Source organism: Macaca mulatta, chromosome 14 (assembly GCF_049350105.2).
Source record: "Macaca mulatta isolate MMU2019108-1 chromosome 14, T2T-MMU8v2.0, whole genome shotgun sequence".
NCBI lineage: Eukaryota > Metazoa > Chordata > Mammalia > Primates > Cercopithecidae > Macaca > Macaca mulatta.
In genome coordinates, this window is record NC_133419.1 from 30,461,192 (window position 1) to 30,486,230 (window position 25,039).

A 25,039-nucleotide genomic window follows, 5' to 3' on the forward strand; every position below is an offset into this window, starting at 1 on the left:
GTTTTTTAAAATCCCTTTGAAAGTGTCATTCTCCTCACTTCTGGCCTGTATGGTTTTCATTGAGAAGTTTTTTGCCAGATGAATTCAAAGTTCCTTATATGGTATTTGTTTCTTTTCTCTTGCTGCTTTTAGGATCCTCTCTTTGTGCTTGACCTTTAAGAGTTTGATTATTATGTGCCTTGGGGTAGTCCTGTTTGGGTCAAATCTGTTTGGTGTTCTTTGATCTTCCTCTACCTGAACATTTATCTCTTTCTACAGTTTTGGAAAGTTTTCAATTATTTCTTTGAATAAGCTTTCTACCCCTTGCTCTTGCTTAACTCCCTCTTGAGTAATGATAATTCTTAAATTGGGTCTTTTAACGTAATTTTCTAAATCTTGTAGGTTTTCCTTATTATTTTTTATCCTCTGTGTATTTTCATATAGCCTGTCTTAGAGCTCACTGATTCTTTCCTCTGCTTGATCAATTCTGCTGTTGAGATCCTCTAATTTCTGTCCAGTAAATGTATTTCTCAGTTCCAAGATTTCTGTTTGATTTCTTTTCGTTTTTAAAAATCTCTTTGTTAAATTTATCTGAAAAATTTCTGAATTGCCTTTCTGTGTTGTCTTGGAGAGCACTGAGTTTCCATAAAACTGCATTTTGAATTCTTAGAGAGTTCATATATCAGCATCTAGTTAGGGTCAGTCACTGATCTTTGCTTTTTTCATTTGGGAGATCATGATTCTCTGTTTTTTGCTGTTTCTTGTTGATGTATGTCTACGTCTTGCATTAAAAGATTATTTATTCTAGTCTTATTTGTCTTACTTGTTGTGATTTTTATTGGATTCACTTGTTCAGAAATTCTTTGTAATTTACCTGTTGATTTATTTCTCCCAACTAGGTTGCTGTCTCCTTTTAGATACTAGTGGTTTCTTAAGCCCTGCTTTGTCTTGGTTCTAGTAAACAGTCAGAGTGCTGCCCGTGTTGAATGAAGGAGGTTCCAAAGGTTATATTCCAGTAGTATGGAACGGTAGGCTAGGAGCTCATGCCCAGTGGTCCTGTGGAACAAATTTCCTACAGTATGGTGCTGCTGAATGACAATTCTGATTTGGTGTTTCCTTTGGCTGAGTTACAGAGCAGTGTTTCTAAGCCTGGGAATCATAGTCCCTCTCCTTTTCCTTTGGCTATTTCAAGGCTGATTTTTCCTTCAGGTACTTGCAATGCTTCCTATAGGTTGAGGCAGGGGCAGGTCCACTGCCAACAAACCCAAGATAGTGGAGAAGCTGGCTGTCCACCTCAATCTCAATTTTTTTCTAGTGTAGAAACCATAACTCTAGAAAAAATTTCCTGCATGGTTGGTGCTGAGCAGATTGAGAAAAAGGGGCATCATGGACATGGAAGTCTGATTTTTTTACCATCTGCTTGGATTTTTGTTTTCACTCTTCTGTGGCTACAGGAACTGTCTCATTCTTACATTTAAGTTCTGGTGTATTGCTGGTGATAATCTTTGCATTCTATATTTGTTTTAGGTTTTCTTTGAGGAGTTGGGGAGGAGCGAAGCCAGCTTGCTTCTATGCCATCATTTTGGAACCAGAGTCCAAGGGAACTTTTTGAGGTGATACATATGTTATGTATTTTGATTATAGTGATGGCTACATGACCAATATATTTTTCCAAACTTATGAAAATGTACTCTTTAAAAGGGTGAACTTTATTGCATGCTAATTACACTGCAATATACCTGAGCAAAGGAAAAATAAAATGGTAGGAAAGGAATTGTAGTCACCAAAAAGAGACAGCTCTCTCAAGGAGTTTCCTGAAAATGAGTGCCATGAAATGAGACATTTGCTGGTGGGGGAAGTCAAGTCAGAGTGAAGTAAAGGTTTTAAAATTTGTTTTGTAATTATTATTATTTTTTTGATGATGGAAGTACGAGCAGTGAATTCATTGGTTGATGGAAATTATACAAAAAGGAGAGAAGAGAATTGCTGGAAAGATGTCCCTGAATTGGTGAGAAAGAATGGAATCTAGAGTGAAGGTATTGGCTTCGTAATTAAGCATGAACAATTTTCCAATTGTAAGAGGAAAGAGGGCACAACATGAGGGTCTAGGTGCTAGCGGTTGATAGACGTTGTGGGAATCTAGAAGTTCTCTTCTTATTGCTTTCATTTTCCCCATGAAGTAAAAAGCAAGGTCAACAGCTAAGAGGCTTTCCTCTTTTAAATGACTAGTGGCTGACTTGAACCTGACACTTCTCTCTGCCTCTCTAGACTATAAGCAAGCATGGAACATTTCTTGAATGATTGTATCACCAATGGATACTTCAAGTGCAACTAATATACTAGGTAATTGGGCCATACAATGCTAAGCAATTCCATTTCTTGTTGTCAATTCTTCTTCTTCCTCTCCTCCTCCTCCTCCTCCTCCTCCTCCCCCTCCTTCTGCTGCTGCTGCTGCTGCTGCTTCTTCTTCTTCTTCTTCTTCTTCTTCTTCTTCTTCTTCTTCTTCTTCTTCTTCTTCTTCTTCTTCTTCTTCTTCTTCTTCCTCCTCCTCCTCCTTCTCCTTCTCCTTCTCCTTCTCCTTCTCCTTCTCCTTCTCCTTCTCCTTCTTTTGATGGAGTCTCACTCTATCACCCAGGCTGGAGTGCAGTGGCACAATCTTGGCTCACTGCAACTTCCACCTCTCAGGTTCAAGCAATTCTCCTGCCTCAGCCTCCCAAGTAGCTGGGATTACAGGTGCATGCCACCATGCCCGGCTAATTTATTTATTTATATTTTAGTAGAGACGGGGTTTCACCATGTTGCTCAGGCTGGTCTCAAACTCCTGAGCTCAGGCAATCCACCCACCTTGTCCTCCCAAAATGCTAGGATTACAGGCATGAGCCACTGTTGTCAATTTTTTAAAAGCTAAGCTGACCAGTAACTTTGGGGCCAGGTATTCCTAGCTAAATATCTGCAGTTTTTTTTTTTTTTTCCTGCAGCTTTTGTCTTTCTTGCTTGTTCTTTATTTGAATGTCTATTTCTCAACTAAAAAGGTGTGAACTGTCAATGTGGGCTAAGTCCAAGAGTTCTCTAACTTTTGTATCTGTCCAGCCTCTTATCTCCAGATGGCTGTTATTATATTAATGACCTTCTCAATACCTAAGATAAACTTGATTTTTCACCCCCATAACTTACTTTTCTCTGTGTTTTGTATCCCCATCTCAGTAAGTGCTACAATCATTTACTCAGTTGCTCAAGCCCGTAGGTTTGGGGTTATTTGATTTCCTTCCTTTATCGCCATTCCCTATTTCCTCCATAGTCAGGCTATCAGGAGGTGCTCTTTCTTCTTTCTTCAAGGTGTCTCAAGGAATGAGTGAACTGTTCTCTTCATCTCTACTTCCCATAACTTAAGCCAGACCACTACCATCATCTTTCCACCTGAGCTGTTAAAAGCATCTGTAATAGGCTTTCTGCCTAAGCTCCCTGCTCTCATAGAATCTATTCTCCACTTTGACACACAGATTCTGTCTGACCTGAATCTTAATTACTTCTCAAACCTCCTATCTTGCTGTTTCTCCTTGCTTATTCCTGTCTAACTGCACTGATCTGTCATTTATTTAAACCCACCATACTTTTTCTAGCTCAAAGTATTTTCTCTGTCCCTTGACCTGAAATGTTCTTTCCTATGCTTCTAAAATGGCTGGCCTCTTCTCATTTTCAAGGTCTGCATAGTTGTCACCTCCTCAGAAATGCCTTTTATGACTACTTTATCCAAAGTAGGTTTTCCAAGCCCAACTTCGTTGTCCCTATAACACTCTAACGTATTTGTTTTGCTCCTGTCCCCCACAACCTTTTTTAGTCTTTTTCTTCACTGGACTGAGAAGCTGAATATGCAGACAATGACCAGACCATATATAAAAGTAGAATTCTGACTCAGAACCTGCAGCAACCTGCCCAGGAAACCAGCCTCCTTATCTGCAATAAACAGTTCAGGAAGCCAGGCTGCTATAAGTCAGACTTGCAGGAAGCCAGATTGCTATCTTTAATGACAATTCAGGAAGCTGAAAAAATAACTCATGTAATAATTGGCCCAAAATGGCCAGGACTTGACTAAAAACTGAAAGCTTGCCTAAGTTTTATTTCTACTTCCAACTTACCACCCACCAGAGAAAACCAAATATGCTCCCCTAACCAATAGCACAGGAAACCCAGTTCTAGTTATCCTGCCTATCCAGCTATCCAGCTTCCCATGCCAAAAGGCTACAATCAGGGCACACCTGAAGCCTTCCATTATTTCCACTACAAGACTTTCCCACCCCCCCTCCTCTACTTGCCTTTGCATTTCTGCCAAAATACGAGTGACAGTGGCTGATCCTCTTGTTCAGAATAAATTATTTCTCAAGCTCAGAATAAATAGCCTTTGCTTTTCTCATTTGATTGGTATTAGTTTATTTCCACAAGAATGGACCATGCCTTGCTTATGATTGTATCATCAAGGCTGAACAATGCATGGGACCATAATATTCACTCAATAAATGCTTGTTGAATGAATGAGTGAATGGAAGTCAAAAATCATTATTTGGACATCAATGCCCTCCCAGACTGGCTTCAAATGTATTCCTCACTACATCCACTCTTACGTTCTCCAAGCACACTTTTCTTGACCAAATACTCGTGGTGTATTGCCTGTTCTCATGGTGTATTATTTTTTATAATACAGCTGAAGCCCTTTTTTCTCTATGAAACCTTATTGATCACCCTAACCTTCACTGACTTTTCCTTCTGAATTTATACAGCACATACCACCTCATTTGGTATTTAATTTCTTTCAGTTCATAGGGTGTCTCTTCTCCTGGGATTGATGGTTATACTTTTGTACCATTTGTGGTGTCTAGCACATGTTACGGTGATAAGAATAATGATAGTAACAACAGTTTACTCTTATAACAACCCTGTGGGATATACATTATTACTATTCTCATTTTATAGATGAGGAAATTATAAAACTGAGGCACAGAGAAACCAATTCTCTTGCTTAAAGTAATGAATTAGTAAGAAGTAGAACTGAGGTTTGAATTCAGTTCTGCCTGACTTCTATACTATATATGCTCAAACCTATATATTATATAAACTACCTTCTATAGGCTGTGTCTATATTAGGTCCTCAATAAATGTTTCTGAAATTAATGAAATAACCCAGTTCAAAAGTTGCATAAACAAAAGAGAGAGGGAAGCAGAACTCCTTAGGTTAGTTTCAAAGGGTTAAAAGGAGTAAGGGACATGGGGACCAGAGGACTTAAATTACTGACTCCCACATTCTAAGTTCTAACCTTTGTCTCCTATTGTGACCCTAGGACAATTCATTTTGTCTCCAAGGCTTCATCCACCTCATGTCATATTGTTACTTTGACCTGTCTTGAGTCTGGTTCTCTAGATGGGTCCAAAAAGTGGCTGAGGGATATTTAGTGACAAAACTCAGCAGTTCTTTTCCTGGTGATATACATCACCAATATACATCAATTCAGCCATGCTTTTTGAGCTATAGTGCTCAGTGCTAATAAGGATGCCACCACCAACCAAAGAATATGTCCTCTAGCAGTTTGTAATAAAGAAATATGAAATTCAGTGAAGACATAGACTTTCCCTACCTCTTCTGTATCACAGTTAGGGTTAATTGCTAATTCATGTGGTGTACATTCCCATATAATTTGGAAAACACATTAGGTCGAAGGGTCGGAAAAATCCTTTTGACTAGCTAAACATGAGATCCTCTAATGCCATTGTGACTACAAAATTGTCATGAACCTATCTCAGAAAATACTTGAAAGCACTTGCAAAAGGGGTTGTTGGATTAAGCAAATATGAATGTAGTCTGTGTTCAGGAACATCTTTGAAGAGATCTAGGTAACATCATGTCTGTCCTGGAAGCATGGAAGATTATGATGTGTGGTGACTATAATCCTATTAGCTGCTGCAATGAAATCCATGAGATTACCAGGAGCACATCCAATTCATTAAGTTTCGTCTCCACCAATTGATGAATAACCCACTTGAAGTTCAAATTTACAAATTGTTAACTTCGTCATCACGAACAGGTTTGACACGAGTTTAGAGTTTGGGGGAATAGAGTTGCTGTTTTATTTGGCATGAGATTAAGAGAGTTGAGGAGAGATTTGTTGTTGTCTTTGGCAGAAATTAAGAGACAGTGTCTTTTTCCATAGTTTGATGACAACATATTGAATTATCTCCCATGCTTTAGGGTCTCATCTGAGAAAAATTTTAAGGGTTCTCAGTGTTTTTAGTTTGACTCTTGCTGAGATTAATACTCATATAACTACCCATTGGTCAAACCGGGAAAAGAGGTGAAGGCAGCAGTGTGTGTATATTTGTGGGGTTGGGGGTAGTGGGGTGAGTTGGATGTGGACAGTGACTTCAGATTTATTGACTTCTCCTTTCAGTCATGTCCCTTCTCTTTGGCAGCACCGTGGTCACATACCAAGTCAAGTTTGGCAATTTTTCTTTCATTCTTTTGATGGGCTGGGAATAGAAAAAGTCAGTTCCTATTGGTTTGGCTCTGAAAACCTGAAGAGTCCTGGTAAAAGCTTGGTACGCTTCTTAGAATCCTGGGTGTCAAAATACTTACTGAATGCCTTTGCCCTTCTCCTGTGGTTACTGATTAGATTTGGAAGAGTGGAAGGAAGTGAGGAAGTGGAACCTGATGGTAATAGCCTTTGCTGCCTGGCTAGTCTCACACCTCTCAATCACATGAAAGTGCACGTCTTCTTTGGGACCAAGTGGTATGCTGGGTTGCCTATGTTAAAAAAAAAAGTCTCCACCTTTCTATTTGTCTGGACTCAAAGGTAATCCTAGAACACATTAAGATGAGGGAAATAAATATAGCCTTTATTGTAACCCAGTGTAGGACAAAAAATCTGCTTGCTTACCAAAAAACAAGTGTATGTGTAGTTTTCTTAGCTTGCGTAGTCTCCATATTTCTCTTTCTGTTAGTATTTAATTTCTGTGAGAGTACAGCACTCTAGTCCATCAGTAACATACAAAGTCAAACCCCATAGGTGGGAGTTTCCAGGAGACTAGAATATTTTTAGAAATCAAATATAAGAGTCACAGAATATTAGTCTTGAAAGAAAAAAACTGATGGCTAATAGACTCTAATGGAAAAAAAGGCCAAACTGAAGCTAGTGCTGATGAATGGCGCTGTCAAGGTCACATGACTTTTCAAGGCAAACCAAGAATTCAGTGAGACTCCCGGAGCTTCCGGTTTGATGTTTGAATGACCACATGTAGATTTGGAGAAAATACACTTATCTTTTGTGTAAAATCTGATGTTTTTCAACATTTCCATGTTGCCTGGAATCTTGCCCTGCTCCCCTGACTTGTATGTGAATGTATGTATATGAATCAGGGCACTCAGGTGAACCACTTTAACCTGGAAATGTTAAAAAACAAAACAAAACAAAAAAAACAGGGAGGCCGAGACGGGCGGATCACAAGGTCAGGAGATCGAGACCATCCTGGCTAACACGGTGAAACCCCGTCTCACTAAAAAAATACAAAAATCTAGCGGGGCGAGGTGGCGGGCGCCTGTAGTCCCAGCAACTCGGGAGGCTGAGGCAAGAGAATGGCGGGAACCCGGGAGGCGGAGCTTGCAGTGAGCTGAGATCCGGCCACAGCACTCCAGCCTGGGTGACAGAGCGAGACTCCGTCTCAAAAAAAAAAACAAAAACAAAAAAAACAAACAAAACAAAACAAAAAAAAAAACTTTCTGTAGAAGTAGAGAAAAATTAAACGATCCAAGACTCCACTGCTCCCGTGGTCAGTGTCTTGGGGCTGAGATATGATACCAGGGAAACCCCTCTCAGGATGCAGCTGAAGAGATTATACATATGGACAAATGCTATATGGGAAATTGCTGTTCTCTTTTAGCCTCCTAATGTACTATTCTAACTCTAGGACAGGGAGCAGATCTTCAATCACAGAATCCCCAGCAGCTAGCAGAGTAGGTCCTCAGTAAACACTAGCTGTGGAAGTGAATAAACCACTGACTTTACTACATTCTTTACATATAGTAGCCAAGCAAAGGGCAACAGAGTTAAGGGGAAAGAACAAATTTAAAGAAAGATCATCTCTTGTGACCCAGAATAGAGATAAGCTGAGAAGTGTTCTTTAAGAATATCATTAGTTCTGGCCCCTTGTTTAGAGATTCAAGTGGGCTTCTCTTCAAACTAGTTCTTCAGACTTAATTCAGATGATTCCCTCTGAGCCTTGTTGTCTTCATTTGAAAATGTAATTGATATAATATTTCCCTCATGAGTTTGCTGTAAGGATTAAGTGAGGGAACATAGGTGAAGCACCAGGAATGTCTCAGGTTTGTGGTAAACACTAACTAAACATTATTATATAAACTTTCTGCCCTGACACCCTTTTCTGTAAAATGTAAGTAAAGCACTTAACATTGTGTCTGGAATATATTATATGCTAATTTATTATAATCAATTATAATTAATGCATATTATCCAATACATGATGATGGATATGGCTTTTTGTTTGTGTTTATATGGTTGAATAGATTTTTTGTTTATTTATATTTTTAATTGTGACTGTAATGGCATACAGCAAAAGCAGTGCTTATAGGCAAGTTTATAGTGTTAAATGCCTGCATCAAAAAGATAGAAAGATCTCAAATTAACAACCTAATGTTGTGCCTCAAGGAATCAGAAGAACAAGAACAAATCAAACTCAAAACTAGCAGAAGAACAGAATGACAAAGATCAGAGCAGAACTCAAAGAGTTGAAACAAAAAAAGACACAAAGGATCAATGAAATGAAAAGTTGGTTATTTGAAAGGATAAAAAAAGATTGATAGACCACTAGCAAAATTAACCAAGGAAAAAAGAAAGACGCTATTAACAAGCACAACCAGAAATGATTAAGGTAACATTACAACTAATACCACAGAAATTCAAAAGATCATCAGTGACTACTCTGAGCATTTCTATGCACACAAACTACAAAAACCTACAGGAAGTGATAAATCCTAGAAACATACAATGACCCAAGAATGAACCAGGAATAAATAGAAATGCTGAACAGATCAATAGTGAGTAATCACATTAAATCAATAATTTAAAATCTCCTAATAACAACAACAACAAGCTCAGGACCAGACGGATTCATAGCCAAATTTTACTAGACATGTAAAAAAGAGCTGGCAGCAATCTTACTAAAATTGTTCCGAAAAATCAAGGATAAAGATTCCTCTCTAACTCATTCTATGAAACCACTATTACCCTCTATTCCAAAATTAGGCAAGAGCACAAAAACAAAAGGAAGACTACAGACCAATATCCCTGATGAACATAGTTGCAAAACTTCTTAACAAAATACTAGCAAACTGAATCCAGCAGCACATTAAAAAATTAAACCTCCATGATCAAATAACTTTTTATCTCTGGGACACACGGTTGGTTCAACATAGGTAAATCAATAAATGTGATTCATTATATAAACAGAACTAAAAACAAAAACCACATAATCATTTCAATTGATGCAGAAAAGGCATTCAATAAAGTTCAATAGCCCTTCATGTTCAAAACCCCCAATAAACTAGGCATTGAAGGAACGTACTTCAAAATAATAAGAACCATCTATGACTAATGCACAGCCAATGCCACACTGAATGGAGAAAAGTTGAGAACATTCTCCCTAAGAGCTACAATAAGACAAGGATGCTTACTTTCATCACTTCTATTCAACATATTACTGGAAGTCTTAGCCAAAGCTATCAGGCAAAAGAAAGAAATAAAAGTCATTCAAATTGGAAAAGAGTAAGTAAAATTATTCCTGTTCACTAATGACATGTTCTTTATTCTAGAAAACCCTAAAGATGCTGCCAGAAGAATCCTAGACTTGATAAATGACTTCAGTAAAGTCACAGGATATGAATATGCAAAAAGCAGTAGCATTTCTATGAATCAATAACGTTCAAGTTGAGAATCAAATCAAGAACTCAATGCCATTTCAATAGCCATAAAAATACCTAGGAATATGTTTAACCAAAGAGGTAAAAGATACCTACAAGGAGAACTATAAAGCACTGATGAAAGAAATCACACATGATATGAACAAGTAGAAAAGCATCTCATAAGCATGGACTGGAAGAATTAGTGTTAAAATGACCATACTTCCCAAGAAAATCTACAGATTCAATGCAATACCTATCAAATTACCAATGCAATTTTCACGCAATTAGGAAAAACAATGCTAAAATTCATATGGAACCAAAAAAGAGCCCAGATAGCCAAAGCAATCCTAAGCAGAAAGAGCAAAGCTGGAGGCATCATATTTCCTGAGTTTAAATTATAGTACTAGGCTAGAGTAACCGAAATAGCACAATACTCATACGAATGTAGACATATAGATCTATGGAACAGAAAAGACAGCCCAGAAATAAAGCTACATACCTATAATTAACTGATTTTTGATAAAGTCAACAAAAATAAACAATGGAGAAAGGACACCCTATTCAATAAATAGCTCTGGGATAACTGGCTAGCCATATGCAGAAGGATAAAATCAGACTCCTGTCTCACACCATCTACAAAAGTTAACTCAAGATGGATTAAAGACTTAAATGCAAGATGTCAAGCTATAAAAATCCTAGAAGAAAGCTTAGGAAAAATTTTTCAGGACATTGGCCTAAGCAAATACATTATGATTAAGAGCAAATGCAACCAAAACAAAAATAGACAAATGGGACTTAAGTGAAAAACTTCTGCACAGCAAAGGGAGTAATCAGTAAACAACCTACAGAATGAGATAAAATATTTGCAAGCTATGCATCTGCAAAGGACTAATATTCAGAATCTATAAGGAACTCAACAAGAAAAAATAAATAACCCCATTAAAAAGTGGGCAAAGGACATGAACATTTCTCAAAAGAAGACATACAAGTGGCCAACAAACATATGAAAAAGTGTTCATTACTAATCATTAAAGAAATGCAAATTAAAAACACAGTAAGATAACAGCTCACACCAGTCAGAATGGCTGTGGCTATGCAGGCTCTTTTTTGGTTCCATATGAATTTTAGGATTTTTTTTTTCTAGTTCCGTGAAGAATGATGGTGGTATTTTGATGGAAATTGCATTAAATTTGTAGATTGATTTTGGCAGTATGGTCATTTTCACAATATTGATTCTACCCATCCATGAGCACGGGATATGTTTCCATTTGTTCATGTCATCCATGATTTTTTTCAGCAGTGTTTTGTAGTTTTCCTTGTAGAGGTCTTTCATCTCCTTGGTTAAGTATATTCCTAAGTATTTAATTTTTTGCAGTTATTGTAAAAAGGGTGCAGTTCTTGATTTGATTATCAGATTGGTCACTATTAGTGTATAGCAGGGCTACTGATTTATGTACATTAATTTCATATCTTGAAACTTTGCTAAATTCATTTACCAGTTCTAGGAGTTTTTGGAAAGAACAAATCTGGAGGCCTTACATTACCCAACTTCAAGCTGTACTATAAGGCCATAGTCAACAAAACAGCATGGTACTGGTATAAAATAGCCATATAGACCAATGGAACACACTAGAGAACTCACACATGAAGCCACATACTTAAAGTCAACTGATCTTTTACAAAGCAAACAAAAACATGAAGTGGGAAAAGGACAACCTATTCAACAAATGGTGCTGGGATAATTGGCAAGCCACATGTAGAAGAATAAAACTGGATCCTCATCTCTTACCTTATACAAAAATCAACTCAATATGGATCAGACTTAAATCTAAGACCTGAAACAATAACACTTCTAGAAGATAACATTGGAAAAATCTCTTCTAGACATTGGCTTAGGCAAAGACTTCATGATCAAGAACCCAAAAGCAAACACAACAAAAACAAAGATAAATAGATGGGACTTATTTAAACTAAAATGCTTCTGCACAGGAAAAGAAGTAGGAGATAAAACAGACAACATGCAGAATGGGAGAAAATGTTTATAATACATACATCTGACAAAGGACTAATATCCAGAATTTACAAGGAACTCAAACAAATTAGCAATAATAAATAAATAATCCCATCAAAAAGTGGGATAAGGACATGAATAGATATGGGGGGATTGGAAGATATTTTCCAGGGAAATTTTGAATACCTGTAATGTTCACCATATACACTACCTTAGGAACCCAATCTCAGTATAAAGTATATTGAGAGTCCCCGTGATACACACATGTATAATATTAGTCATGAGTGGAAGGGAATGGGAGAGTGAGAAGAGTCCATGGCAACCTTTTCCCACTACTAATAACAGCAAATAGTCGAAATATTTATTTAGTGCTCTCTTTGTGCCAGGAACCACATTAAGCACTGAGCATGGATAATCTCATTTAACATTCACAAAAGTCCTATAAGGTAGATATAGTGAAAATCATCCTTCTTTTATAAGTGAGAATAGCGAGGCATGGAGGAGTGTGGTACTGTTCTAGATCACACCACCAAGTGACAGAGCTGGTATTCAGACACAGGTGGTATGTATGTCCTCTGAACTGAGCTTTCATCCACTCTATAAGACTTCTGCTTATTTGGGAAGCAACCTGGGGAAGGTCTCCCTAAAAGTGGGTCAGAAGAAACACGTTGATTTGACTGTTTCCCCTGCAGTGTATTAAAAAAGCTTAAATACCATACTGAGAACAATGTAAGTTAAGATAATGTGAGGTAGCATGATTGAAAGCCTATCATGTAGCAAGCACACATCTTCTCTCTGGTTTTCATCAGAACCCTGTAAGGTAGGTAATTATTACTCTCGTTTTACAGGTTAGGAAATGAAGGCTCTCAGGATCTTGCCTAAGATCACACAACAGGTAAGTGGCTGAGGCAGGACTGGAACACAAGGTCTGTGCTCCTTGCAGCACACAGCCCTTTCTTTGTGGGGAAGCAGCCCTTTGCAAGAAGATGCATTCTCATCTGCTTCTAGTTATCCAGTGAGCACAGCAAGGGCTTGACTCTTCCAGCAATATTGATGATAATCTGGGTTCCCTTTGTTCATCTCTGTATCCATCTCTTAGTTGGTGCCACATGGGGATTTTATGAACATCGTCATAAAATTCATAAATTGCTTTGATCTGCTTGCAAACAACACACAAGGTTTTCCTGGCTGACCATGGCTTTGGCCCTAGTGTGACATCAATTATTTGCTTGAAGTCCTAGAAGTGATAACACAGTAGGAAGCAGTCTTCTTTCACTCTCATCTTCTGTGTTGACTTACTTTCTGCTCAAAAAGCCCAGAGGTAGACAGAGAAATGGAAAATCATCTATCTCAATAGAAGGACCTACTAACTGGCTGCAAAAGCCAGAAGCTAAGAGCTCTCCTTTTTCTCTGCCCCTTTTGTCGAGTCCATCAATAAGCCATTGACCTCTAGACCACTCACATCTTTCCATTTAGTGTCATCTGAAAATTCAGGACATCATGATGTCATGCCTGGAGGACAACTAACATCCCTATATGCCTGGGACTTTCCAGGTTTTAGTACTGCAAGTTCCACCTTCAGGGAACCCCTCAATTGAAGGCAATGCAGGATGGTTTGTCACTTCACTGACCTGGTCTTTTACAGTAATCTCCAAATAGGTCTTTCAGTTCCCAGGTTTGCTTGCCTTTAATTCTATCTCCACCCACTAACCCACAGTGCAATCTTTTAACTGCATAGATTATTGTGTCATTCCCTGTTCTTAAAATCCTGCTTTCTAAAAGAAATCTAACTCTTTACCATGGATTACAAGGTACTACATGATTTAGTCCTTTGCTACTTCTCCAAACTCAACTCATTCCATTTCCCCTTTTACTATGCTGTCTGTGTCAGTTGCTCAACTGTGCCAGGCTCTTCTCCTTCCTAGGATCTTTGTTCTTGCTGTTCCCTTTTGCCAGCTCTTTGTATGTGCACATTTGTAACCATGTAGATGTGTGATTATTTGATTAATGTCTACCTCTGAGAATTAAAGCTTCTTGACTCCCTAGCTCGTTACTTAATCCCAAGGGCCTAGCACTGGGGCCAACACCTAATAAAGTTTCATGAAATTTTTATGGAATGAATTAGTGAAAGAACAGATTAATGAATACAGGTTTGTTAGTGAAGCTGCTAATGGGACTTGCTACTGAGATTTGGTGGTCTGAAAGACCACTAGGACACAATGAGCAAGGCTCCATGAGGCTGGATGGGAGGCAGAGGCCAGTACATGAAAAGCTTCAAAGGGATTCAAGGAGTTGGGACATTGTCCAGAAGATAATGGGGAGCCCTAGAGATTTTGAGCCAGGGAGTGACATAATCACATTTATATTTTAGAAAACTGAAGTCAGATAGGTAGGTAGGGTCCCACTTGTGAAGACGTTTCTTTAACCCTGGGAAGATGCAGGAACTAGGGTGTGCATTTGCAATGGGTCTTGCAGAGCCAACTGGGTATGACTGCTCCCTTGGTTAATTTTCTAGAAACAATCAGCCAATTGTGAATCAAAGGCCTCTGTAGCTCCGGCCCAAAACTAATTGTATTTTTAAAATGTATTTAATCACAAATTAGAGATTGTGTAAAGGGCTTAATTGATGTTAAGATTGGCTTCCAAAGGGAGCAAATCAGTAGTGCCATTTGTCCAGGATTGAATTGTATAACATATTGCACTAAGCTCATACTCAGGGAAGCAATGATTTCTATCCACTCTGAGTACTTTGTAGCCAGTGTTCATTATATCAAAAGGGAGTAGAAAAGCAGGTGCAGTGAGTGAGTGATTGTTAACTACAGTAAATATATAAGAGTTGGAATGCTGCCACATAAATGGAGATGAAGCCCAGGTCAGGAAGCCAGAGTTAGGATCAAATAGCTCAGTATTCTCAGAAATCAATCAAAATTATTGAATAGCTATGCAATCTTGAACAGGTGACATGAATTCTCTGAAATTTACTTTCCTTATGTGTAAAACGAATGAGATGTCCTATGATCTCCTAGTTGTACATTATCTGTCCCTTCTTTGTGTTATATTTTTTATGTGTTTAGTAAGTTACTGCTTTTTTCATGTATCAACTTCTTTGATATAGAGTTGTGTAGCTGCCTCTGTCTCCACTACTAGGTAGAAGCTCTTTAAAGTCAGGGAATGTATTTTTTTTCTCACTTTTGAATCACTCAACAGTACCTAGCTGTATTAGTCCATTCTCAACTGCTAATAAAGACATACTCATAACTGAGCAATTTATCAAGGAAAGAGATTTAATTGATTCATAGTTCAGCATGGCTGGGGAGGCCTCAGGAAACTTACAATTATGGTGGAAGGGGAAGCAAACACATCCTTGTTCACATGGCAGCAGCAAGGAGAAGTGCCAGGCAAAGGGGGAAAAGCTCCTTATAAAACCATCAGATCTCATGAGAATGCACTCACTATCATGAGAACACAATGAGGGTAACCATCCCCATGATTAAATTACCTCCCACCAGGTCCCTCCCACAACACATGGGGATTATGAGAACTACAATTCAAGATGAGGTTTGGCTGTGTCCCCACCCAAATCTTATCTTGAATCAGGCTGCATATCATTTATTTCACCCTTGGCACCTCCCAAATCTCATGTCCTCCCATTTCAAAATACCAGCATACTCTTCCAACAGTTCCCCCAATTCGTAACTCATTCCAGTATTAACTGAAAAGTCCAAGGCCAAAGTTTCATCTGAGACAAGGTAAGTCCCTTTCACCTATGAGCCTGTAAAATCAAAAGCAAGTTAGTTACTACCTAGATACAATGAGGGTACAAGAACTGGGTAAATGCACCATTCCAAATGGGAGAAATTGGCCAAAACAAAGGGACTACAGGTCCCATGCAAGTCCAGTAAGGCAGTCATTAAACCTTAAAGTTCCAAAATGATCTCCTTTGATTCCATGTCTCATATCCAGGGCTTGCTGATGCAAGAGGTGGACTCACATGGCCTTGGGTAGCTCTGCTCCTGTGGCCTTGCAGTGTACAACTCCCCAGCCAGCTTCTTTCATGGGCTTGTGTTGAGTGTCTGCAGCTTTTTCCAGGCACACAGCGCAAGCCGTCAGTGGAGCTACCATTCTGGGGTCCGGAGGATGGTGGCCCTCTTCTCACAGCTCCACTAGGCAGTGTCCCAGTAGAGAGTCTGTGTAAGGGCTCCAACCCCACAATTCCCTTCTTCATTGCCCTAGGAGATGTTGTCCATGAGGGCTCTGCCTCTGCAGCAAACCTCTGCCTGGACATCCAGGCATTTCCATACATCCTCTAAAATCTAGATAGAGGTTCCCAAACCTCAATTACTGTCTTCTATGCACCTGCAGGACCAACACCACATGGAAGCTGCCAAGGCATGGGGCTTGCATCTTCTGAAGCCATGGCCTGAGCTGTACCTTGGCCCCTTTTAGCCATGGCTGGAGTGGCTCGGATGCAGGGCACCAAGTCCCTAGAAAGCAGACAGCAGGTGGGCGCTGGACCTGGCCCAGGAAACCATTTTTTCCTACTAGGCCTCTGGGCCTGTGATGGGAGGGGCTACCACCAGGAAGACTTCTGACATGCCCTGAAGACATTTTCCCCATTGTCTTGGTGATTAACATTTGCAAATTTATGCTTATACAAATTTCTGCAGTTACTTTTGCAAATTTCTGCAACCAACTTGAATTTCTCTCCAGAAAATGGGGTTTTCTTTTCTATTGCATCATCAGGCTGCAAATTTTCCAAACTTTTATGCTCTGTCACCTCTTGAATGCTTTGCTGCTTAGAATTTCTTCTGCCAGATACCCTAAATCATCTCCTTCAAGTCCAAAATTCCACAGATCTCCAGGGCAGGGGCAAAATGCTTCCAGTCTCTTTGCTAAAACATAACAAGAGTCACCTTTGCTCCTATTCCCAACAAGTTTCTCATCTCCATCTGAGACCACATCAGCCTGGACTTTATTGTCCATATCACCATCAGCTTTTTGGACAATGCTATTCAACAGGTCTCTAGGAAGTTCCAAACTTTCCCCCATGGTGGCAGAAAGGAGAAGTGTTGAGCAAATGGGGAAAAGCCCTTTATAAAACCATTGGATCAACCAGGTGAGGAGGCTCACGCCTGTAATCCCAGCACTTTGGGAGGCTGAGGCAGGCAGATCACGAGGTCAGGAGATTGAGACCATCCTGGGTAACACAGTGAAACCCTGTCTCTACTAAAAGTACAAAAAATTAGCTGGGCATGGTGGCAGGTGCCTGTAGTCCCAGCTACTCGGGAGGCTGAGGCAGGAGAATGGTGTGAACCTGGGAGGCAGAGCTTGCAGTGAGCTGAGATTGCACCACTGCACTCCAGCCTGGGAGACAGAGCAAGACTCCATTTCAAAACAACAACAACAACAACAACAACAACAAATCATTGGATCTTGTGAGAACTTACTATTATGAGAACAGCATGAGAGTAAATTACCTTCATGTAATTTACTCTCATGATTAAATTACCTCCCTCTGAGTACCTCCCATGACAGGTGGGGATTATGGGAACTACAATTCAAAATGAGATTTGGGTGGGGACACAGTCAAACCATATCGCTAGCACAATATCTTTGACATAGTAGGTGCCCAATAAATGTTCTGTGAATCTAATTCAGGGTTCATTTCATCTCCAGAAGTCTATAATTATGGGAATTCTACCTCAACGGGTAAGTATAAGGATCACAGCATGGGGTTTTCCCAGGCATCCAGGAAGTCCCTAAACTCCACAAACACCAGTTGGCCATGGTTTCCATCTAAGCTCAGGGGTCTTCTTCAAGGATAGCTTGGTTTGAGTTTCTCCTTTCTCTCTCAGCTAGGTTGGGCCAAGAGCTTTCTTTCTGGGCCCTGGTAGGCTGATTTGCATACATTTATCTTCACACTAACCACATTACGTTGCAGTTGTATTGATGTTCCTGTCTTTCCCAATAGGATGTAGTCCCAGTGGGAAGCAAGGCTCAGCACATTGTAAGTATCCAGTGTAGATAACTCTGGGGACTTGTGGTTAGCTTAGTGATGTACAAGCCTGTGCAACAATTTATTGCTATCATTGAAGTTTCCCCTTTGATCCTGCACTCAGGATGACAGGAAGAAGGATGACACTCAAGGTAGGATGTCATCCTCCTTCCTTTCTATCTTCCTGCTGAGCACTTCCTTCCTTTCATTCCACCAGCATTTCAGAATCAGTATATCCTCACACTCAAGCTATTCCATCCCCTCTAAAACCTCTGAAAGGCTTCGCCACTGAAACTCTATGTATTTTTTACATTTGCCTTTGAAAACCGCCCCCTACATCAAAGTAGTTGTCAAGATACTTCAAGTACATACCTACAGTGTCTTTTGTCTGTCCTGGCTTCTCCCTTCCCACTGCCCTGGTTCAGGCCCGATACTTATTTTAATACTTTATTATGGAAAATGTTAAACATATACAAAATAAACAGGATAGTGTAATGAACCTCCATGTGCCTATCACTCAGTTTTTATAATTATCAATATTATGCCATTCTGTATTCCTGGCTCAATTATTTTTATTATTCTACAGTTATTTTCTAGGTAAGATAAAATTTACACAGAATTTACACAGCACAAATCTTTGTGTACAAATTTGACAAATGGAGGCATCTATTTAATCATGCTTCTATCATGATCTAAAACATTTTTATCTCCCAGTTTCTTTGTGTCCCTGCCCAGCCAATCACTCCTGTCCCCCAGGGCAACTGCTGTTCTGATTTTTCATCTTAGATTAGACTGGCTGTTCCAGAAGTTCATCTAAATGGAATAATACAGCATGCACTCTTTTCTGTTCAGTATCTTTCACTCAGTATAATGTCTGTGAGATTCCTCCATGTGGTTTCTTGCATCTGTAGTTCTTTTTTTTAAATACTGCTGAGTAGTATTCTACTGTAGAAATAAATCATAATTTGTTCATCCATTCTCCAATTGATGGACATTTATTTGAGTTGTTTCTGTTTTGACTATCATGAGTAAAACTATAATGAACATTTATGTACAGCCTTTTCATGGACTTAGGTTTTCATTTCTATTTGATAAATCCTACATGCAAAATTGCTGAATCACCACATTAGTTTTTGTCTGGATGGCTACAGTAATCTAGCTGCCATTTCTGCCTTCTGATATCAGCCCACAAGTCTGGGCATCACACCATCTTCCTTTTCCCAAAGCAAAACTCTATCCATATCAAAGATCGACTTAAGAAGTTCTACTCGTCCCCCCTTGTCTTCAGAGTAAAGTTAAGACTGTCTGGCCTGGCATTCATAACCCCTGCAACCCAACTTCATCTTTCTTTCCTCATATTGATTTCCTGCTTCTCTCTTGATATTCTGTGGGAATTGGGGACATGGTCTCTGATCCTAGGCTTTTATAGGACCATTGTCTAAAAGGCACCATTTTACTTGACCCTGTAAGACATGGCAGTGCCTAGCTCACAAGAGGACCCACAACATCTGCTGACTGGGCCAGTCAATGCTAGCTCAGCCCCAGGAGTGTGGAGCTCACATGTCTCAATGCAGAAACAGAGAAATGCCTGTAATGTCCCTATGGCTCTCACTGCACCTTTCGAGAAGGTAGGCAATTAAACCAGGTAAGATCTCTCTGGATGGTAAGATTCTGTGATTCTGTGAATTTTACTAAATCCTCTGTGTCCAGAAATTACACCTGGTTCATACCGCTGATATACCAATGGAAGAGAGTCTGCGTGGAATAATAAAAAGAACACAGGAACGAAAGTCGGTGGTCCCAAGTTCTAGTCTTGCTTCTACCATTTACTGTGTATCCTTGGATAGGTTCATCCCCTTAGCCTCCACTGCCTCCTTTGGGAAACTGGGAATGCAAGTAAGGGGTGACCTTGATGATCAGTAAAATCAAACCTAAAATCACCCGATGGGACTGGATTTCCCAACATATTAAACTAGATCTGACATTTCTTTTTGCTGTTGTTGACAGGTCCCTTTTCCCTTTTATGTTTTCTCTGTGAATTCAGTGCTACCTAAGTACAACCCAAGCATTACTCCTTGTCCCCAAACCATCAGTGGTAGCAGCCAAAGCATAGTTGAAACACTAACTGCCAGCAGGACCTCACTCAATGGTGGTAAGAGTTGGTATCTCACAACATGTTTGCCTAAAGTAGACACATCTGCTTGAGAGTATGCCACTGCTACAGGACACTCTACAAGTTGTAGAATATCCACATAGCACACAATGATTACACCATTGGCAAGAATCAGGCTGCACTGTTCCATAAAGAAAATAAAATAGCCCCATTTCAGACACTTAATTTTTCTTTGCCTCTATTTACTCAACTATAAAATGGGACTAATAAGATATCAATCTTGCAGGCTTTCCTAAAAAAAATTGATAAAAGAACAGATGTAGAATGCTTAGACGTATATCTGACACACAGGAAAACTCAGCAAATATTAGATAATTATCATTATCATGAATGCTAATATCCACATCTTAGGGGACACAGACGACTTGGAGGATGTGGACTCCACACTATATTTTGCAAGGTTTCAAGGTGCTTGGCATGTTCACCAAATGATTTCATTTCCTTATCCTTAGAAACATGTTCAAAATGGAAGCAGTGTCTCTAAGTGTGAGTAGCCTTTGTTCTCTGTTTTCTTGGAAATTGAATTTTTAAACTAGAAAGCTCGTCTCTTTGAATCTGCAATCCCTTAGTTATCATCCTTGGATGGCCTCTATGGGTGACAGCAGAATTGACAGTGGGCTCCTTATACCTTCTTGGGAAGAAGAGGAGTGAACGTCATACTCTTGGGAGGACAGAAGCCGAATGCTCCTGTGAGTGCCCTTCATGATAAGTGAAGAAAGGAGCAAAGAAAAGAAGAGAATGGCAGCAAACAAAAGCAAGAATTGTTCAAGAAATGAACGCTTTTTAGGAGCCTTCAAAGCCACTCTTTCACAAAGCCTGGCAGGGAGACAGTAACGAGCCTGGGTGAAAGCCAAGCATGGCCTTAATTTATTACTGCCAAACTGTTTGTTGCCTTTATTTGCCAAGACTTACTAATTGAACTTTTGTTGATCTGGCTGCCCCTCTGGAGAATTGGAGCTATTGTTACCTGCTCTGTGAGTCCCATGGAATGTGCCAAAAAATTGACCCCAGTTGTAGCTGATTTCCCTTCCTGGTTCAGGTTGCTCTTTTTCTTTCAAGAATGTTTTTGTTTTGCTTTTTCAGTTCCAAACCAGAGTAGATGTTTAGACTGAATTAGTATGAAGTTCACTGACCCAAAGGAAAGATTCCTGTTGAGAGACCAGAGAGGTCCCCGAAAAGGCCTATATGGAGACCCCCTTCCTAGACCTTCGTTTCATGCCCTGGCAAGTGGTACCCACACTCAGCTTCTACTACTTAGGGAAGGGAAGCTCTAGACAATTGATTCTCAAAGGTTGGTCCCAGGAGCGGCATCAGAATCACCCGAGAATTTGTTAAAACTGCAAATTCCGGTGCCCTACTCCATGGCTCCCAAACCAGTAACCTGTGTCTTAAAAAGCCTTCTGAGTGATTCTGATGTAAACCAGTGCCTTAAGCCAGGGTTTCTCAATCTTGGCACTACTAATATGTTGAGCTGGATGATTCTTTGTAATGGGGGCAGTCCTGTGCATTGTAGGAAGTTTAGCAGTATCCCCGACTTTTATCCACTGGAAGCAGTAGTCCGCCACCCCCACCCCAACATGATACCTGAAAATGTCTCTGGTCATTGCCAGAGGTCCTGGAGTGAAGTAAATTCAGCCCTGGTTGAGATAATAGACAAACTGCTTATTGTTTCTCTGGGCTCTGGGCTTTTGCTCTCTCTGTGCCATAATGACAAACAACTGCCACACTGTCTGCATGGCTCCTTAGCATGAGATAACAGGTACAAGAAGCGGTAACCACAAGGCAGCTTCCTAAAAACAGATGTAGTTTTTCAATATTGATAAATCTTTCTTTTGTATTCAGCCCCAAGCAAGCACACATTACTTTGATTTTAAGTGCAAGTTCTCTTTCTCAGATTGCTTGGTGTATTCAAAACAAAACAAAAAGCCTTTGGAGTTTGGCCTCCTCCCATCTGCCTATTTTTTTGCTACTCTCAGGGCAGAAGAGACAGAGGGACTAAGTTCAGAGGTTCAAATACCTATGTAGTACAGAGTGATGTGAATAATGCATCTGCTAATCTTCCCTCTCACCATCAAAGTAGACTTCCTTGTGCATTTCAGGACAAGTGTGTCCCAGTGCTCATTCTAAAGGGTTTCCAGCTCTGGGTTCTTAGTGTTGGTGCATTTGCATTTGAAGGGTACCCAAACCAGGAAGTTTGCTGTTAGACTTCATTCCCACCACTATCATTTCAGGGTTTTGACAATGCTTACACTTCAGGATGCTGGACTTGGCAGAAATCAGCCAAACCTAAACTCAAGTGCTCAAATAAACACCAACTGAAGATCACAATTCATTTGCTCATTTGGTTGGAATCTATTGAGCACCTACCATGTACTAGCACTATGCCAGATGGCCAGGATATACATAGAGAAGAATACAGCCTCAGTCTTTGGAGGCTCATTGTGAGATAAAGGTAGAAGCCATTTCAAACAGAATGCAGAGTCTTTGATGCAACAGAGAACCCTAGAGCAACATGGAAATATGCTTCACTGTTGAAGCTCCAGTGTCTGGCACATAATAGAAGCTTAATATATATTTATTGAAAGAATTTTAGAGGGGACCTGTCCTACATAAACTGAAAAGGTTAAAAAAAAAAGTCTTGCCAAAGAAAGTACTACTTAGGTTTCCAAAGAAAAAGCAAGAATTGGCCATGCAGAGAATGGAAAGGTTATTTCAGATAGAGACAGTAGCAAGTGCAAGGACAGTGGCATGAGAATATGCATGACAGCTTACAGTGGACTTCAAGGTCTGAATGAATTGTCTGAGGAAGTGAGTTCCTGGTTGTCTATTGCTGTATAACAAACTACCCCAAAACAACCATTTTGTTTTGGTTGTAATTTTGTGGGTAAATAATGCAGAAATGCAGAAAGGCTCAGCTGGATGGTTCATCTCTCATTTACTTGGCATTACCTATGGCCGCTGGGGCTAAAGATTCACTTTCAAGATGATTTTTCACTGACATTTCTGGCGCCTTAGTGTTTCTTGGCTTCCCTTCCTCTCTACATATCTCATTACCTCATTATCCAGGGCTCCCCATGTGGCTTCTCATGACATGGCAGTCTCAGGGTAGCTAGTTTCCCCCAGAGTAAATAATCTTAGAGTGAGTATTTCAAGAAGCCCAGGTAAAAGCTACAAAGCCAGTTGGGCACAGTGGCTCATGCCTGTAATCCCAGCACTTTGGGAGGCTAAGGTGGGTAGATCACGAGGTCAGGAGTTCAAGACCAGCCTGGCCAACATACTGAAACCCCATCTCTACTAAAAATACAAAAATTAGCTGGGTGTGGTGGCACCTGCCTGTAGTCTCAGCTACTATGGAGGCTAAGACGAAAGAATCATTTGAACCCAGGAGGTGGAGGTTGCAGTGAGCCGAGATTATGCCATTGCACTCCAGCCTGGGTGACAGAGTGACACTCGGTCTCAAAAAAAAAACAAAAAACAAAAAAAACAAAAACAAACAAACAAACAAAAACCTACAAAGGTTTTTGTGATCTAGCTTTGGAAGTTCCAGAACATACCCCTGCATTCTTATGATCAAGCAAATCACTACAGCCAACCTAGATCCAAGGGGAGGGGAGTAAGAGCCCTTTACCTTAATAGAGGAATGGCTTGCCTACAGAAGGAGGGAAGAAATTTGATGGAAACCATCTTGGAGAAAAGCTTCCTCATGTGGGTTGCAGGGGTTGAGGAACTTGAAACTAAAGAGTCAAGCCTGAAGAACTTGGAGCAGCAAGCTAAAGAGTGAGCAAGGTACCCTGAATTCTGTGAGAAACCATGGAGGAGTTTAGCATGTGAGTGGTCTGATGGGATCCATTTTAGAATGATCCTTCTCTGCCAGCTGTGAGAATGGAGGAAGTGGGAGAAGACTACAGGCAGGGAGGTAGCCATGAAAGCTCTATAGCTTGAAAGAGCAGAAGTGACTTGAGGGACTGAAGACTGGGGATGGGAGAAGGGGTGTCATAAGTGAGACTCTGAGGAGCATTCAAGTTATCTGAGGGCTCTGACACCTCTCCCAACACAACCAAACCAAACATGCTCCCTTCAAAATGAGAGAAGAAAGGCCTCATTTTCCATTCCGGGAACTGGATGAGGGGTAAATGGCAGCTGGCAACCAAGCTTGCCCTCTGTGGTTTAATGGCAACACTTCTTCAGGTTTGTTCGGAGCTGCCACTGAGGAAAACAAACAGGATTGGTGTGAAGGCCATTAAAAAAAGGCCTCAGAACAAAGACTCCACTTTGCAGCTGTTGCTCAGAGCTGAGTGAAAGAAACAAAAGAGTTTGTTGAGCAAACATGAAAGGAGCCTAATTGATGCAATTAAGGTGAAATTAAATAAAGGAAGGTTTTAGCCTGAAGTTCATGGAAAATTTTTCAAAGGAGTGTCACTGGAATAGTCATTTGGGGCTTTTAAACAGAGGGAAGCACAGGATGTGGGAAATTGGCCTATTTGACCCTTGGGAGTGGAGCAAATCAAGTGTGGTGATGTGGGCTACACATGTACGACTGTTTGGCCCTGGCTGCCCCATCTTGGGCAGGGAGTAGGCCAGGGTTGGGTGTGATTGGGGAGGGAAGAGACAGAGGCAGCCACAGGGGGAACATCTTTAACAAGACCACAGTGTCTTGCTATCATATCACCCTATTTTATTTATTTCATAATACCCCTGTCTGAGTTCATGATAGCACTTGAACATAGTTTCCAAGATGCCCACCTGGCTGTGTTGTGACCCCAAAATGCTGACACCCAAAAGCAAACATCTGTACCTCACACATGTTCCCAAGCACTGCTTAGATGTCTCAGAACTGTGCCATGGGAAATCGATACCTGAAACCAACCCAAACAGATCAATTTATTTAACAAACCAGTTACACAGTCTCTACTATATGCC

The 25,039-nt window shown here is 40.2% G+C and overlaps 1 long non-coding RNA gene across 4 annotated transcripts in view; it reads left to right on the forward strand.

Annotated features, from left to right (window-relative positions):
* LOC144334270 (uncharacterized) overlaps positions 1–25,039 on the forward strand; it is a 415,541-nt gene that overhangs the window by 18,036 nt on the left and 372,466 nt on the right. For 2 of the 4 annotated variants that reach the window (XR_013403954.1, XR_013403952.1), the window contains exons 2-3: positions 1,507–1,592; positions 2,248–2,322. This is a non-coding gene — a long non-coding RNA (uncharacterized LOC144334270). The remainder of the gene's footprint in view (positions 1–1,506; positions 1,593–2,247; positions 2,323–25,039) is intronic. The other 2 variants (XR_013403953.1, XR_013403951.1) reach the window with 1 other exon arrangement.